This window comes from Sminthopsis crassicaudata, chromosome 1 (assembly GCF_048593235.1).
Source record: "Sminthopsis crassicaudata isolate SCR6 chromosome 1, ASM4859323v1, whole genome shotgun sequence".
Classification (NCBI taxonomy): Eukaryota; Metazoa; Chordata; class Mammalia; order Dasyuromorphia; family Dasyuridae; genus Sminthopsis; species Sminthopsis crassicaudata.
In genome coordinates this window covers 687,848,750-687,862,984 of record NC_133617.1, presented here as the reverse complement: position 1 = coordinate 687,862,984, position 14,235 = coordinate 687,848,750, and positions in this window count along the sequence as shown.

Sequence of the window (14,235 nt, the reverse complement as noted above, 5' to 3'; positions counted from 1 at the left end):
TTTGACAAAATCCAACATCCATTCCTACTAAAAACTCTTGAGAGTATAGGAATAAATGGATTATTCCTTAGAATAATCAGGAGTATATATTTAAGACCGTCAGTAAGCATAATATGCAATAGAAGTAAACTGCAACCTTTCCCAGTAAGATCAGGAGTGAAACAAGGTTGCCCACTATCACCATTACTATTCAATATAGTACTAGAAACGCTAGCCTCGGCAATAAGAGCCGAGAAAGAGATTCAAGGAATTAGAGTAGGAAATGAGGAAATTAAACTATCACTTTTTGCAGATGACATGATGGTATACTTAGAGAACCCCAAAGACTCTGCTAAAAAGCTACTAGAAATAATTCAAAATTTCAGCAAAGTGGCAGGATACAAAATAAATCCACATAAATCCTCGGCATTTTTATATATCACTAACAAAATGCAACAGCAAGAGATACAAAGAGAAATTCCATTCCAAACAAATGTTGAGAGTATAAAATATTTGGGAATCCATCTACCAAAGAAAAGTCAGGATTTATATGAGAAAAATTACAAAACACTTGCCACAAAAATAAAATCAGATTTAAATAATTGGAAAGACATTCAGTGCTCTTGGATAGGCCGAGCGAATATAATAAAGATGACAATACTCCCCAAACTAATCTATTTATTTAGTGCTATACCAATCAGACTCCCAAGAAACTATTTTAATGACCTAGAAAAAATAACAACAAAATTCATATGGAAGAATAAAAGGTCGAGAATTGCAAGGGAACTAATGAAAAAAAACTCAGAGGAAGGTGGTCTAAGTGTACCTGATCTAAAGCTATATTATATAGCAGCAGTCACCAAAACCATTTGGTATTGGCTAAGAAATAGACTGGTAGATCAGTGGAACAGATTAGATACAAAGGACAAAAAAGGGTACATCTATAGCAATCTAATCTTTGACAAACCCAAAGATTCCAACATTAGGGATAAAAATTCATTATTCGGAAAAAAACTGTTGGGAAAACTGGAAATTAGTATGGCAGAAATTAGATATGGATCCACACTTAACACCATATACCAAGATAAGATCAAAATGGGTCCATGATTTAGGCATAAAGAGGGAGATAACAAATAGATTAGAGGAACAGAGGATAATCTACCACTCAGACTTGTGGAGGAGGAAGGAATTTATGACCAGAGGAGAACTAGAGATCATTATTGATCACAAAATAGAAGATTTTGATTACATCAAACTAAAAAGTTTCTGTACAAATAATACTAACGCAAACAAGATTAGAAGGGAAGTAACAAATTGGGAAAATATTTTTAAAAACAAAGGTTCTGACAAAGGTCTCATTTCCAAAATATATAGAGAACTGACCATAATTTATATGAAACCGAACCATTCTCCAATTGATAAATGGTCAAAGGATATGAACAGACAATTCTCAGAGAAAGAAATTGAAACTATATCCACTCACATGAAAGAGTGTTCCAAATCACTACTGATCAGAGAAATGCAAATTAAGACCACTCTGAGATACCACTACACACCTGTCAGATTGGCTAAGATGACAGGAACAAATAATGACAAATGTTGGAGGGGATGTGGGGAAATTGGGACACTAATACATTGCTGGTGGAGTTGTGAAAGAATCCAGCCATTCTGGAGAGCAATCTGGAATTATGCCCAAAAAGTTATCAAACTGTGCATACCCTTTGACCCAGCAGCGCTACTACTGGGATTATATCCCAAAGAAATACTAAAGAGCGGAAAGAGACATATATGTGCCAAAATGTTTGTGGCAGCTCTTTTTGTTGTAGCTAGAAACTGGAAGATGAATGGATGTCCATCAGTTGGAGAATGGTTGGGTAAATTGTGGTATATGAAGGTTATGGAATATTATTGCTCGGTAAGAAATGACCAGCAGGAGGAATATAGAGAGGCCTGGAGAGACTTAAATCAACTGATGCTGAGTGAAATGAGCAGAACCAGAAGATCACTGTACACTTCAACAACAATACTGTATGGGGATGTATTCTGATGGAAGTGGAAATCTTCAAAATAAAGAAGATCCAACTCACTTCCAGTTGATCAATGATGTACAGGGGTAGCTGCACCCAGAGAAGAAACACTGGGAGGGGAATGAAACTTGTTAGCACTAATATCTGTCTGCCCAGGTTGCATGTACCTTCGGATTCTAATGTTTATTGTGCAACAAGAAAATGATATTCGCACACATGTATTGTACCTAGACTATATTGTAACACATGTAAAATGTATGGTATTGCCTGTCGTCGGGGGGAGGGAATAGAGGGAGAGGGGGTAATTTGGAAAAATGAATACAAGGGATAATATTATAAAATATATATATATATATATATATATATATATATATATATATATATATATATATATATATATATATATATATATATATATATATATATATATATATATATATATATAATAAAAAAAAAAAAAAGAAATTGTTAATTGTTTCTATAATTTGCTCTTTCACCCAGTCATTCTTTAAGATGAGATTATTCAGTTTCCAATTACTTTTTGGTCTATTTACCCCTAACTTTTTACTGAATGTAGCTTTTATTGCATTGTGATCTGAGAAGAAGGCATTTATTATTTCTGCCTTCCTACATTTAATTTTGAGATCTTTATGTCCTAATATATGGTCAATTTTTGTATAGGATCCATGAACTGCTGAGAAGAAAGTATATTCCTTCTATTGCCATTCAGTTTTCTCCAAAGGTCTATCATACCTAGTTTTTCTAATATTCTATTTACTTTTTTAATTTCTTTCTTGTTTGTTTTGTGGTTTGATTTGTCTAAATCTGAGAGTGCAAGGTTGAGATCTCCCACTATTATAGTTTTACTGTCTATTTCTTCTTGCAGTTCTCTTAACTTTTCCTTTAGAAAGTTAGATGCTATACCACTTGGTGCATATATGTTTAGTATTGATATGGCTTCATTATTTATGCTACCTTTCAGCAGGATATAGTTTCCTTCCTTATATTTTTTAACGAGATCTACTTCTGCTTTTGCTTGATCTGAGATAAGGATAGCTACCCCTGCTTTTTTGGCTTTACCTGAAGCATAATAGGCTCTGTTCCAACCTTTTACCTTTATTCTGTATGTATCTCCCTGCTTTAAGTGTGTTTCCTGTAGGCAACATATTGTAGGGTTCTGCTTTTTGATCCAATCTGCTATCCGTCTCCATTTGATGGGATTGTTCATCCCATTTACATTTACAGTTAAAATTACTAATTCTGTATTTCCTGCCATCGTATTATCCCCAGATTATGCTTTTTTCCCTTGACCCCCCTGATCCCCCTCCCCGATATTTAATTTACAGACCCCCCTTGTGACGCGCAACCCTCCCTCTTTTTTTTTTTTTTTAGGATCCCTCCCCCCTCCTTCCAAGTCCCTTCACTTATTCTCCTTTTCCTTTCCCCTTTTCCTCTCCCCCCTTTTAATGAGGTGAGAGAAAATTCTCTGAAAAACAAATATGTTAATTATTTACTCTTTGAGCCTTTCCTGATGAGAGTAAGATTCACACAATGATTCTCCCCCTCACTAAGTTCCCTCAGATATGGTGTATTTTCTATGCCTCTTCCTGGGATGTAGTTTCCCTCTTTTTATCACTCCTTCCCCTTTTTCTGAACCGACCTCCTTCCCTTTACCACACACCCCTTTTTTTCTTTTATATCAGTAAAATCAAATTATCCTTGAGTATTTTTTTATATACCCACAACAGAGTTACAGTTCTCAAGGGTTCTGTGTACCTTTTTCTGTTTCTCTTCAGTCTTGTGGATGTAGATCAAATTTTTTGTTTAAGTCTGGTTTTTTTCTTAGAAACATATAGAATTCCTCTGTTTCATTGAATGACCATCTTCTTCCATGGAAAAAGATGCTAAACTTAGCTGAGTAGTTCATTCTTGGTTGCAGTCCTTGATCTTTTGCCTTTCGGAATATCAGGTTCCAGGCCCTTCTATCTTTTAATGTGGAGGCAGCCAGATCTTGGGTGACCCTTATTGTGGCACCTTGGTATTTAAATTGTTTTTTTCTAGCTGCTTGCAGGATTTTCTCCTTTGTGTGGTAATTCTGCAGCTTAGCCACTATATTCCGTGGTGTTCTTTTTTTAGGGTCTATTTCAGAAGGAGTTCGATGAATTCTTTCCACATCTACTTTCCCTTCTGTTTCTATTATCTCTGGACAGTTCTCCTTGATAATTTCCTGTAAAATAGAATCTAGTCTCTTTTTTTGGTCATAGTTTTCTGGAAGTCCAATAATCCGCAGATTATCTCTCCTAGACCTATTTTCCGGGTCTATAGATTTTCCCAGTAAGTATTTGACGTTGTTCTCCAGCTTCTCATTTTTTTTGTTTTGTTTGACTGATTCTTGGGTTCTCTGTGAATCATTCATTTCTATTTGTTCCATCCTGACTTTTAAGGAGTTATTTTCTTCTTTCACAGTTTTTAGTTCTTTTTGTAAATGCCCAATTTCGTTTTTAAATGAATTATTTTGCTCTATTGAATTTTTTTCCATTTCCCTAATTTTTTTTTTGAGAATTATTTTCTTTTTCCAATTCAGAAATTCTATTTTCTTGAGACTTTTTTATCTTTTCCAATTCAGAAATCCTACTTTCCTGTGTTTTTTTAACCTTTTCTAATTCATATATTTTGTTTCCCTGCATCTCCTGTGAATTCTTTATTTTTTCCAACTCCAATTTCAGGACATTGTTATTCTCTATCATAGCTTCTCTTTCCTTTCCCCATTTTTCTTCAATCTCCCTCAATTTTTTAAGAGTTTCTTCTAGGAGAGAGTTATGTGATGGGGGGCCGGGATCGTTCCCCTTTGGGTTGTTATCTGCTGTCTCTCTGCTGTTAACTTCCTTGGGGTTGGATACCCGCTCTTTCTCTGTATAGAAGGAATCTATGGTTTTTCTAGCTTTTTTGCTCATACTTAAAAAATCTTTTGGGGTCTGTCCCTGGGGTAGGAAATTCTTTATTTACTTCTTTACCAGCTTCCTCCCAGACTGGATAGATGCAGCGGCTCCTGAGCCTGAGCTAAGATAGAGCTCAGGGAGAGAGTTCCCCACCCCCTCCCTGGAAGTGCCTCAGAGGTGATTAGCACTACTGTGCTTCGAGGGCGTAGAATAGTAAAGACAGCACAAAGCCCAGCCTATGTGTCCGGGTCGGGAGTGGATGTCTGCAGCAGGTGACGTGAAAGCCCCTGCGCTCAAACTGGAAGTGTCTGCCAGAAACCGCGGTCCCTAGTTCAAAGGTTCTGCTTCTCTGGGACTTCCTGGAGCTGAGTTCCACTCCCTCCAGCTAAGCTAGGCAGTGTGTGTTGCCTTGGGCCGTATCCACCCACTTGTCAATCTCTTAACTATTCTCAGGTGGTAGCTGAGGCCACACCCCCTGGTGCCGAGTCTCTGCTGAGTCACCCCCAGGATCGGGGAAAATCTAATCTGAGTTTTAAAATATTTTGGCTTTCTCTTCTGAACTGCTAAATAATTAGCAGAGAAGAGCTAACAGCCTGTGCCAGATTCCTTTACCTCAGTGGCTTCTCTGATCCCAGAGCCCCTCCCAGCGCAATGGGCGCAGTGTGCCCCTACCCCACCGTCTGTGCTGGTCTCTCTTATTCCTCCCCTGAGAACTGACCTTTCCTGTTGAAACTCCAGATTCTCTTCAGCTGGTAAGTCGTGCTTCCAGTCCTTGTGGTATCTATCAGTCCTGAGCTAATTTTGAGACTTAATTTATCTAATTGGTTGTGAGGGAGTGAGGACGTTCACTGAGTCGTGTGTTTCTTCTCAGCCATCTTGGCTCCGCCCCCATATATATTTAGTATTGATGTTACTTCCTTACCTAGGGTACTCTTTAGCAAAATTTCCTTCCTTATCTTTTTTGATTATATCTATTTTTGCTTTTGCTTGATCTCAGTTCAGGATTGCTATCCCTCCTTTTTTTTTACTTATATTGAAGCATAATATATTCTGCTCCAGCCTCTTGCATCTATTCTATATGAATCTCTCTGCTTTAAATATATTTCTAATAAACAACAATTTGTAGGATTCTGGTTTTAATTCAGTCTGCTACCTGCTTATGTTTTATCAAAGAATTCATGCCATTCACATTCACCACTAACATTACTATCTCTGTATTTTGCTCCATCTTATTTTCCCCACATTATACTTTTCCCTTTCCTTTCCCCTTTTCCCTCCTCCCCATTGTTTTGCTTCTGAACACCATCTCTGTTAAACAGCTATCCCATTTTATGGAACCTTCTCTTCTCCTATTCCTTTCCTCTTTTACTTTTGTTCTCCCTTCTATTAGTCTCCCCTTTTTCTTTCCCCTTTTCCATTTTACTTACTTCCCTATAGGTTAACACACACACACACACACACACACACACACACACACACACACACACACACACACACAGAGAGAGAGAGAGAGAGAGAGAGAGAGAGAGAGAGAGAGAGAGAGAGAGAGAGCAGCTGGATGTCTCATTGGAGAGACTGCTGAGCCAGAATTTAGGAAGACCTGGACTCAGTCACTTACTAGACATGTGACCCTTGGCAAAACACTTAATATCTGTTTCTCTCAATATACTGGAAAGAGAAATGGCCAAACACTTCAGTATCTTTACCAAGAAAACCATCTGGATAGCATTTTGCTATGGGTCTCTGGAGCCATGAAGAATTTTATATTACTAAGAATTAAATTGTGTGTTTGTGTGTGTGCATGGGCATGTATACATAAATTTTGGATGTCAGATTTATCTTGACTTGAAAAGGTGGTTTTTTTCCTCTAGTTTGTTTCTTTTCTTTATATTTTTTTTTAATTTTACTTAAAACTTAATTTTTGTGTAATTCAGTTTAACTGGTTTATCTTCTATAGTTTTCTCTATATTTCAGCTTCTTAAGAATTTCCCCTTCATTACATGTGTGAAAAGTATGATGATCTATTCTTCTGTGTGTATTTTTATAGCATTAAATCTCATATAATGGGTCACTAATGAAATAATTTATAGACATGTTCACCAGAGCTTGTAGCACAGATAAAACCACTTAGAATACAGTCAAAGGAAAATCCAATTATGCTCTAGAAAATTGCAGTGCCAAAAAACAGCTCCAAAGTTCATACAATCAATATTGGAGATTTTCCTTTCTTTCCTAGAAAGAATATATTTATTTCATAAATTTAAGGAGGAAACACACCTCCTGAATTTAATGAATTAAGTATTGATCTTTCTGTGACATAAAGTCAAAGAATGATAGATCATATCATGCAAGTATGAATTTTGAACATATTATAGTTAAATTAAAGACTTACTATAATAAAGATTGCACTTGCATTTCCTTTTCATCCAGCACAAAAGGAACATGAACAAAAGAAACATGAAAATAACAATATCACAAATAAGATAGATTGAAAAAGACATAAATGACATAATTAATTTAAAGCTACCAAGATTTCATAACAACATAAAAATTTATACAATGAAATAATTTTCATACATTCAGTATATATTTCTTATTTATCAATCACTATCCTATGTTATTCCTATCAAAGCCTGTTTTTTTACTAATACAGCCATGGTTCTCTCAGCCCTTTGCCTGTGCTGTTCACAGTTCTCTAAAAACCATTCATCTATACTCTATGCCATGACTTAATCTAAACTCCCCTTGTTTTTCTGACATTCACAAACTTATTCTCAGTTCTGCTCCTAGCTAATCAGTGATCTTTAGTAATAATCCTAAAGTATCAGGATTCCCATCCAAAACCCCCTCTCTTTTTTCCTTCTATATTTTTGCTATTAGGGAACACCTTATTTTTCAAAATTAAGACCCAGCAGTCCATTACTTAGTATAACAAACATCCTTTGGCCTCACTTTCTGAATAAACTCTTTTGCAGTAAAATCACAGCTTCAGCTTGTTCCTGAGCTTGGGCAAGGTCTTGACTGTCTTTACTATATTCCAGTCATCAGAACCTACTTGTTTCATTGTTACTGTTACCCCTTTCTTCTCCAAGCTACAACTCACAGTGTGGCCACTAATATATCTATTACATTTCAGCATCAATGCAAGGAGTGTCATCTTAGAAGATGTCTACTTTCCCTCTTCTAAAGAAATAATGTTTTTATTATAACCACTCCTAGCCCTTTGTTTTGCTTTTGTTTAATTAATTAATGAATACTTCTAAGATCTTTTTTTCTCAGAATTAATACCTCAGTAAGCAATTTTGACTTTTTCAGAATTAGCAGTGTGTGTAACCTCCGGGGCTTTTTGGTCATTTATTTTCAATGTTAAACAAAAGTTTCCTAATACCATAAATACTTAATACTATTGGAAAAATATATGCATTATCCCATGAAATCTTTTAGTTTCTGTTCAATCTATTTGTCTATGTTTATTTATCTATCTTCAGTCAACAGCAATTTGATTATGACTTCATGCCAGACATTGTTAGAAGTGCTGGGAATATAAAGAAAGACAATGTCTAACATTTAGGAAAGTTGAGCAATCCCTGGAAAAGTTACAATATTTTTATTGCATAAATTACAAGGCTCAAAATTTTATATCTTTTTCATTACAGAGAAGATTATATCCTCGCATTTTACATTTGCTTTTGATAGATGTATAATTTTTTAACTTTTTCATTTTGATAGATTTTCTGCCAAAGCAGAATTTTTGGAAGGGTTTATTTATTAGCTACTTTTGTAAATAAGATTATCTATTTATTATTTCAGGTGAGTCAAATATAATTTAGATGTAACTGATACCACATAAAATAGAGTCCAGCTTGAATTTCTCTAAGTATAAATCTACTTTCTCTAACATCTCAGACAATTAGTTATTCAAACTGTATGAAGACTTCCTGTGAGAATGATTGTATTGGCCTGTTTGATTATTCCTTTTTTCTATATCTTTAATGGGTGTGGAGCCCTTTCCATTTTTTTTTCTCCACCAAAGTCTACTTAAGGAGACACAGAGAAGTTTTAAAGATATTGAGGAGTATAGTCAAGTAGTAACTGGTATGTGTAAATGTCTAGTAATTGGACTGAACCTTGGAGTAATAGGAATTCCAAGATCCAGAAGAATGAGACCTGATTCTGTGCTAAGAGAAATAATATTTTCTGACTGATATCTCTATCATGCATATTCCAGATCATAGTTATTGATCCAATGTGGACTGCAGAGTGATTCTAAACTCAAATGTGGGTGCACAAAATCAACGGTGCCTAAGTCTACATAAGTTCCAAACCAAAGGAAGGCAGAAGCTATGTGACACTAAAAATGGACACTAAACATGGACTAATACCTTGGATTCAAACATCAGGCTGGTCTGATGTCCAGAGTTCATCAAGTAGAACAGTAAATTCAAATCAATAGAAAGTCTGTATTTCCTTCACTGAACAAATAGAACCTGCCAATTTACTGTAAGAAGCTGGAACCATAAGCACTATCCTCATGTCCAAATCAGTTGAAAAGCATTTAGTTGTGTTTCACAGACTGAAAACAGTGTTACGAGTTTGCAAAGCTCTGACAATGGAGTAATTCAACAGAAATCATTCTAGATCAGACCAGTTTGAAAACATGAAAACATTATATGCTGAAAATATACCTGAAATATCTGAATAATAAAGTGTTCAAGAGAAAGTAGCAGCTGTAGAACCAAAGAATATATGTCACCACTGTAAAAAAAAAAATACAAGTATTTGCTCCAGAAATCTGAAAAGTCTAGCTCAAAAACAAAATCCCAGCCCAGCAATCTGGAAAATTTAAAAACAAACTCCCTAAAGGGCAATTGCATAGACAGGGATATGATAAAAACGGGAGGGAGGGGGAATGACTCCCAATCATCAGCAGGTAAAGTTTATTTAAATATATGCATAGAGTACTTTTTTCCCCCAATTACAGGTACTGATAATTTTCAACATTCATCTTTGTAAGAGTTTCAGATCCAATTTTTTTGGCCTTGTGTGTTTTTACTAGTAATAACTTCTGGATTTTGTCAAAGACTTTTTCTGTATCTATTAATGATCATGAGGTATCTGTTAATTTTCTTATTGATGTGATCAGTTATACTGTTAGTTTTCCTAATATTGAACAAGGCCTGCATTTGTGGTACAAATCCCATCTGGTCATAGTATATTATCCTTATGTAATTGCTAAAATTTCTTTACTAATATTTTATTTAATAAATATTCATTAGGAAAAATTATTCTATAATTTTCTTTCTCTGTTTTGGCACTTCCTCATTTAGGAATCATTTGAGTTTGTGTTTCTGTTTGTGTGATCTATGTCACCACATTACTATTCTATAGTTGGGCTTTTCTCTTCTCTCTTCCATACTCATTATTTTTACCACATGTATATTCATTTTCTTTTTAATTATTTATTTCCTTATGAATCATGATGGGAGACAAAAATCAGAACAAAGGGGAAAAAAACCATGAGAGAGAAAAAAATAGAAGAAAAAGAAAAGAAATGTACATAGCATGTGTTGATTTATATTCGGTCTCCATAGTTCTCTTTGTGTATATAGATGGAATTTTCCATCCATAGTTTATTGGTATTGCTTTGGATCACTGATCTGCTGAGAAGAACCAAGTATGCCATAATAGGTGAACACAGAATAATGCTGTTACTGTGTAAAATGTATTCCTGATTATGCTTGTTTTATTCAGCATCAGTTCTTGTAAATCTTTCCAGGCCTTTCTAAAATCATCTTTTTTTTATTTTTATAGAACAATAATATTAAATTACATTCATATGTTATAACTTATTCAACTATTCCCCAATTGATGAGCATCTACCCATTTTCCAATTCTTTGCCACTATTAATAGAGTTGCTACAAACATTTTTGGACATGTTGTTCCTTTTGCCCCTTCTTTATGATTTTCTTGAGATATAGACCTAGGAATGGCACTGATGGGTCAAATGGTCTGAAGTGTTATAACCCTTTGGGCATAGTTCCAAATTGCTTTTAAGAATGTGTGTGTCATTTCATAGTTTCACAAATAAAGCATTAGTGTTTCAGCTTTCCCACATCTCTTCCAACATTTATCATTACTTTTTCCTGTATTATTAGCTGATCTGAGAGTTGTGAGATGGAATTTCTTAGTTGTTTTAATTTGTATAACTCTAATCAATAGTAATTTACAATATTTTCACATATGATTATAGATGGCTTTAAATTTTTCATCTGAAAACTATTCATATCATTTGATTATTTATCAGTTGGGAAATGACTTGTGCTCTTATAAATTTGACACAGTTCTTTATGTATTTTAGAAATGAGGCCTCTATCAGAAACACTGACTGTACTTCCCTTTTAATTTTTGTTTGTGTTGGTTTTGTATGTGCAAAACCTCTTTAATTTAACATAACAAAAGTTGTTAATTTTGCCTTTCATAATGTTCTGTAGTTCTTCTTTGGCCATAAATCTCTCCCTTCTCCAAAGGTCTGATAGGTAAACCATCCCTTGGTCTTATACTTTATTTAAAACATTACTCTTTATGCCTAAATCATATACCTATATACCTATTTTGATCTTGTTTTGGCATGCAGTGTGAGAATATAGGTATATAACATGAATTTCTGACATAGTTTTCCCAACAGTTTTTGTAAAATAGTGAATTTTTATCTCAGAACCTGAAGTTTTGGGGTTTCTCAAACCTTTATCACTGATTCCCCACTTTATTTCTTAGCCAATACCATAGCTTTCCCCCCTCCCTTATTAATTATTTATTTTTTAAAATATACATTATTTTATGAATCATATTGGGAAAGAAAAATCAGAACAAAAGGGAAAAATCATTTGAGAGGGGAAAAAACAGAAAGATGAAGTGAACATTTCATGTGTTTATTTGCATTCAATCTCTATTTTCTGATTGCAGATGGTGTGTTTTTTGTTTGTTTGTTTTGATTTTTCTGGATGCAGATGGTGTTTTGTGGAATCTATTGCTTATATAAGATGTTCTATTCTTTTAAAAATGTCTTGCTTCATTTACTCCAAAATTTTTATTGATTTCATCTACAAGTTTTGTGCAAAACCAGTGACCAAGCCTCTTGTCTTGGTCATAAGAAGCTTGTGACTTACTACACCAGGAACACAGATCAGCTTTAGAAATCATGAATAGGATAAAAATGACTAACAATCAGGATTATAAGGTTCTCAGACTGTCTTATACAGCTGTATGATCTGTGCCAATGGTCTACAAAGCCAAATTTCAAGGGCCTTAGTTGCTAAACTGTGCTGTGGTTAAGAGCTTCCTGCTGGTTTGGCCAATCACATTTTTTTGCTGCTCTGCATTTCCCTTTTACCAAAGTCTGACAGACTTTTCCTGATCCCTTTCTATGTTACCTCAAGAAGGAAAATTGTTTCACTCTATGTTTTGTCATGTCTATGATTGTCACTCCACAATCAATTTAAAGGATTGATGTAATGTTATTTCTGAGTGAAAGTAGAGGGAGAGTTCAGGTAACTTCTTGGCTTTTCTCTGCAATCTGAAACAACAAGTCAAGTTTCAAAGAAAAAAAAAATAAAACTTATATTTGAGATGAATAAAAATTTCTGGAGGAAAAAAGGAAGCTTTTAAAAAATAGAATTTAAAATTAAAGAAATTATTGGAAACAAAATGATAATGAAGAACAACATGGAGAAGGAATTAACAAATTAATATGAAAAATACAACATCTTACACAATAAATAGACTCCATAAAAATTAGAATCCAAAAAGAATTTAAGAACTACATGAAATGACAGAAAAAATAAAATGAAAACAAAATCAAATAACTGAAAAAAGTTATGAAAATATAAAATATCACATCAAAAACAACTGAGTTTAAAATTCAGCAAAGAATAATTTAATAAGCATTGTTACTTTGCCCATGTACCACAGCTACCTACTGACTTTTTCTAGGATCTTCATTTTTGAATGCCAGACTGGTTTAATTTATAGATTTTCCACCATGGCTCATCTTCCTCTGGATTGCTTCTGTTGGTTCTTTCTCACACTGATGATTTCTTTCTAGAACCTCCATCCTGAGAAAAATATCCAAATCAGCTTTTCCTGACATTGTGAATTTAGTCACTATATTCCAGCCTTAGCCCTCTCTTTATAATTCCCACATTATTTACTTATTTCCCTAATTAGACTATAAGCCCCTTGAAGGCAGGAACTCCCTCTCATTTTAGCACAGCACTTAGTCTAAAGTAATCACTTAATAAAAAATTTGTGACTTAGCATGACTGACTACCTGATTAGATGTCATATCTAATATAATACTGGAAAAATTAGTCATGATAGAGCACTGAAGAAAATTGAATGCAGACAGAAAGCACTATATTTTCCCTTGGAAGTATATGGAAGTTATACAAAAATTGACCATATATTAGGGCATAAAACCCTTAGTATCAAATGCAGAAAGGCAGATATAGTAAATGCATTTTTTCAGATCATGATGAAATTAAAATTACACTCATAAAAAGCCAGGGGAAAATAGGCCAAAATTAATTTGAAACTAAATAATATAATACTTAAAAAAGAGTGAAACCACAAATCATAGACCTAATCAATAATATAATCCAAAAGAATGACAACAATGGGACAACATAACAAAATTTATAAGATGCAACTAAAGTGTTTGTTAGGAGAATTTTTTTTTTTTTTTATCTCCAGATGTTTACTTGCATAAAATAGAAAAAGAGAAGATCAATAAATTGAGGGTGCAGCTAAAAAAGCTAGAAAAGAATAAATTTAAAACTCCAAATTACTTACCAAATTTTAAATTGTAAAAGTGAAAGGGGAAATTAATAAAATTAAAAGAAAGAAAATCATTGAATTAATAAATAAAGCTAAAAGTTGGTTTTATGGAAAAAAGGTAATATTTTAGTTAATTTCCTTAGAAAAAGTAAACAAGAAAATCAAATTGTTAGTCTCAAAAATGAAAGGGGTGAACTATCTATCAATGAAGAATAAACTAGGTCAATAATTAGGAGTTATTTTGCCCAACTATATGTTGATGAATGTGGTAATATAAGTGAAATGGAAGAATACATACAAAAATATTGATTGCTCAGTTTAGCACAAGAGGAAATAAATTATTTAAATTGTCCCATTTAAAAAAAAAATAAATATAACAAGCTATAAATTAACTCCCTAAGAAAAAAAAAATCTCCAGATTCAGATGCATTTACAAGTGAGTTCTACAAAATATTTA